Source organism: Orycteropus afer, unplaced genomic scaffold, assembly GCF_000298275.1.
Source record: "Orycteropus afer afer isolate SDZICR_OR568_19922 unplaced genomic scaffold, OryAfe1.0 scaffold00395, whole genome shotgun sequence".
NCBI classification, from domain to species: domain Eukaryota; kingdom Metazoa; phylum Chordata; class Mammalia; order Tubulidentata; family Orycteropodidae; genus Orycteropus; species Orycteropus afer.
In genome coordinates this window covers 221,981-226,850 of record NW_006921982.1, presented here as the reverse complement: position 1 = coordinate 226,850, position 4,870 = coordinate 221,981, and positions in this window count along the sequence as shown.

The following is a 4,870-nucleotide window of genomic DNA, read 5'->3' as shown; positions in this document are numbered from 1 at the left end:
AGGGCACTTTTTAGCAATAAATGAACACATCAAAAAAAAGAAGAAAGAGCCAAAATCAACACCTTAACCCAACATCTCCAATAATTATGACAAGAACAACAAAAAAAGCCTACTGTTACAAAGAGAAAAGAAGTTTTGAGCAGAAACAAATTAACGAGAAAATAGAAAGACAATAGTAAAAATCAACAAGACTAGAAGTTCATTCTTTGAAAATAAATAAATAAAAACACTTGCAAACTTAATAAAAGAAAAGAAGATGCAAATAAGAATAAGAAATGAAAGGGGTGACATCACAGCAAAACCAACAGATGTTGTGGTGAATTGCTAGATGTGGCCATTCTAGCTGTTGTGCTCCATTCTGTGATGTATTGTAAATCCTATTATCCATGCCTGTTTGGGGAGATGTGGTAGTTAAGGTTGGGTGTCAACTTGGCTGGGTAGCTGGTAGTAGTTGTTCCCTACAATGACTGGCAGTCTCCCCTGTGGTGGGACTTGCTTTGAGCAGCTGATTGTAGCATAGTTCCTAAGGCATTTGACTGCTAACCAGAAGGCTGGCTGTTCAAACCCACCAGCCACTCCTGGAAGATTGGGCAATCTACTTCCATAGTGATACTGCCTCAGAAATCCAAGGATGGGTTGCTATGAGTCAGTTCTGACTCTATGGCAAACAACAACAACAACAACAGCTGATTGTTAAAGCCATCCATTTGGATTATTTCTGTTGAAGCAACACAGGTGGAATGTATCTTGAGTCCTGCCTTGCTGGAGGGTATAATTCAAATCACCACCCTTAGCTTTCTTGGGGGTATACCTATGAACCTCCCAGGAAGGTGTGTTAGGCTGGGTTCTCTAGAGAAACAAAAACCAGTAAAGCTTATATATATATATATATTTGTGTGTGTGTGTGTCTGTGTCTGTGTCTGTCTGTCTGTCTGTCTGTGTGTGTATGTATGTATATATATAAAGAAATTTATCTTAGGAAAATGGCTCACACACTTATAGAAGCTGGCAAGTCCAAAGTTCCTGGATCAAACATCAAGCTAGAGGCTTTTCCATGTCAAGCTGGAGGCTTTTCTCAACTCTTGCAACTGCAGGGGCTGAGGAGCTCAAGGCTGGCAGGCAATACACTGGCTGTTGACTCTAACAAATGACAAATCCAAGATCTCCAGGCCGAATGGTGGACTGTTCTCTCATGGACAGTTGTAGGCAGCACAACAGAATCCCAATCCACAGAAGAATGCTTCTCTTCCCAGGATGTCCTTGGATATATTGGAAGCAGACCACACCCCAGGGAAACTCCCTTTCAACAGATTGCCTGCTCAAAACATAATCATGTGATCCCATCATGGGAATAACCACATCACAGTAGCTTAAACCACACAGAATTGTGGTCCAGCCAAGTTGACACACAGCTCCAACTATCACATAAGGTTCGCCCTCTTCTTGCTCCAGTTCTGTGTTTTGGCTCATCTTCACCTCACCGTTGGCTTTGGGACAGCAGCCATCATCTGATCTGCTGATCGAGGTTCATGAAATGCTGAGAATTGGGAGGACTCTCCAGAACCACTCACGGACCTGGGACTTGCCAGCCTGCCAGCCTCCACTATTAATATGTGAGATGATTCCTCGGGTGTCTGTGGGTTCTGTGAGGTGTTACAGCGAAATACAGAACCCTAAGATGGGGGGAATTACTGGGAGGAAGAGGAGGAGTTAATGTCTGAAATAATGGAATGGCACGGTAGTTTGGACATTTAGGACATCTTTAAACTCTGCCTCATGGAGAACAGCCTTGTGCTGATCTTTTTGAGAGAAATTGTTCAAGCAGATGTAAAAAGAATAATATGAGGATACTATGGAGAACTCTATTCCAACAAATTTGAATATCTAGAAGAAAGGCACGGGAGCTCCGGTAGCATCGTGGCTAAAGCACTTGATTGCTAACCAGAAGGCTGGTGGTTCAAACCCACCAGCCACTCCTCAGAAGGAACGTTGGGCAATCCTACTTCCGTAGTGATACTGCCTCGGAAACCCAAGGAGGGGTCGCTATGAGTCGGGGCCGACTCAACGGCACATAACAACAACAACAACAGAAGAAAGGCATAGATTTCTAGAAACATACTATTTACCTAAACACAGACTGACGTAGAAACTTGGACAGACCCATAACAAAAGAAGAAATTGAACAGGTCATAAAAAAATTACAAACAAAAAAGTCCTGGACCAGATGGTTTAATTGGAGAATTCTACCAAACATTCAGAGAAGAGCTGACACTGATCCTACTCAAACTGTTCCAAAACATAGAAAAGGATGGAATCCTCCCAAATTCATTTTATGAAGCAAGCGTAACCCTCATACCAAAACCAGGCAAAGACAACACTAGAAAGGGAAACTACAGACCAATATCCCTCATGAATACAGATGCAAAAACTTCAACAAAATCCTAGCCAATGGACTCCAACAACATATAAAAAAAAGTAATACATCATGACCATGTGGGATTAATAGCTGGTATGCGAGTTGGTTCAACATTAGCAAAACAATAAAAATAATTCATCCCATAAGTAAAAGAAAGGAAAAAAAAATCACATATTCATATCAATTGATGTAGAAATGGTATTTGACAAAATCCAACATCCGTTCTTTATAAAAAGAAAAAAAAAAAAAACTATCAGAAAAAGAGGAATAGAAGGGAAATTCCCAACATAATAAAGGACATATACACAAAACCAATAGCCAATATTATTCTTAATGGAGTGAGACTGAAACCATTCCCCTTGTGAACAGGAACCAGACAACGATGCACTCTATCTCCACTTCTATTCAAAATTGTATTGGGAGTCCTAGCCAGGGCAATAAGGCAAGAAAGGGAAATCAAAGGCATCCAATTTAGTAAGGAACAAGATATACTATCCCTATGTGCAGATAATATGATCCTATTCAGAGAAAACCCAAGAGACTCAGCAAGAAAACTATTGGAACTTATTGAAAGATTTAGCATAGTGGCAGAATTCAAGATCACAAAATTCAAGGAGCTCTGGTAGCATAGTGCCTAAGGCACTTGACTACTAACCAGAAGGCTGGTGGTTCAAATCCACCAGCCACTCCTCGGAAGGACGGTTGGGCAATCCTACTTCCGTAGTGATACTGCCTCGGAAACTCAAGGAGGGGTCATTATGATTTGGGGCTGACTTGATGGCGTATAACAACAACAATACAAAATTCAGTTGGATTCCTCTACACCAGGAAAGAGGTTTCTGAAAAGGAAATAAGGAAATCAATATCATTTACAATAGCTACCAAAAATGTAAAATACTTGGGAAAAGATACCAGGAACACAAAAGACCTGTACAAAGAAAACTATAAAACAATACTTCAAGAAACTGTAAGAGAGCTACATGAATGGAAGAACATAACATGCTCATGGATAGGAAGGACAAAATACAATATTGTGTAAATGTCAATACTACCCATGTATAGACACAATCTATACATTCAATGTAATACAGATCCAGAGTCCATCAATACTCTTTAAAGACATGGAAAAAGGAATAATTAATTTTATATGGAAAAGAAAGAGATCCCAACAATCAAAACACTGCTGAAGAAGAAGAACAAAGTAGGAGGTCTCACACTCTCTGATCTCAAAACCTACTACACAGCCACAGTTGTCAAAACAGCCTGGTATTGATACAATAGACACATAGATTAGTGGAGCAGAATTGAGAACCCAGAAATTGATCCATGAACATATGGCCAGCTGATTTTTGATAAGGGCCAACATTTATTAAATAGGGAAGGGATAGTCTGTTTCAGAAATAGTGCTGGTGAAATTGGATATTCATTTGCAGAAAAATGAAACAAGATCCATACATCACACCATGCATAAAAACTAACTTCTGATGGATCGACTTAAATGTGAAACCCAAAGGTATAAAATTAATTGAAAAAAAATTGGGGCAAATTAGGGGCCCTAATTTATAACATAAATAGACTTTTAAGCATAGCTCAAGATGTACAAACAGCAGAAGATAAACTAGATGATTGGGACTTTCTTAAAATTAAATTATTATATGCATAAAAGAATTCTCCAAAAGAGTTAAAGGAGAACCTACAGAATAGGAAAAAATATTTGACAGTGACATATCAAAGGACTTATCTCTAAAATTTATAGAAAACTTCAGCACCTTAACATCAAAAGGACAAATGAGACAATTTAAAAATGGGCAGAAAACATGAGTAGACACTTCACCAAAGAATATAATAAGGCAGCCAACAAACACATGAAAAAATGTTCACCATCATTAACCATTAGAGAGATACAAATCAAAACAACCATGAGATACCATCTCACCTCTGCATTAATAGAGAAGTTCAACAAGACAGAAAATAACAAACGCTGGCAAAGATGTGGAGAGATTGGGACCCTCATCCACTGCTGCTGAGACTGTAAAATTATACAACCACTGTGCAAATAGGAATGGCGATTCCTGTAAAAGTTGGAAATAGAAATACAGTTTGATCCAGCAATCCTATTTCTAGGTATTTTTCCTAAAGAATTGAGAGTCAGGACCCAAATAGATATATGCACACCCATGTTTATCACAGCACTATTCACAATAACAAAGAGATGGAAACAACTTAAGTGCCCATCAACCAAGGAATCAATAAAGAAACTGTGGTACATACACACAGCAGAATAGTATGCAACCCTAAAGAATAACGTAGAATCTGCAAAACACTGCATAATGTAGATGAACTTGGAGGACATTAGCCTGGGTGAAATAAGTCACTCACAGAAGGATTGCGGTATTAGTCCATTGTCGTAAAAAGTCAAGGGAAGTTTTATACATGGAAAGAAATTTTCTTTCT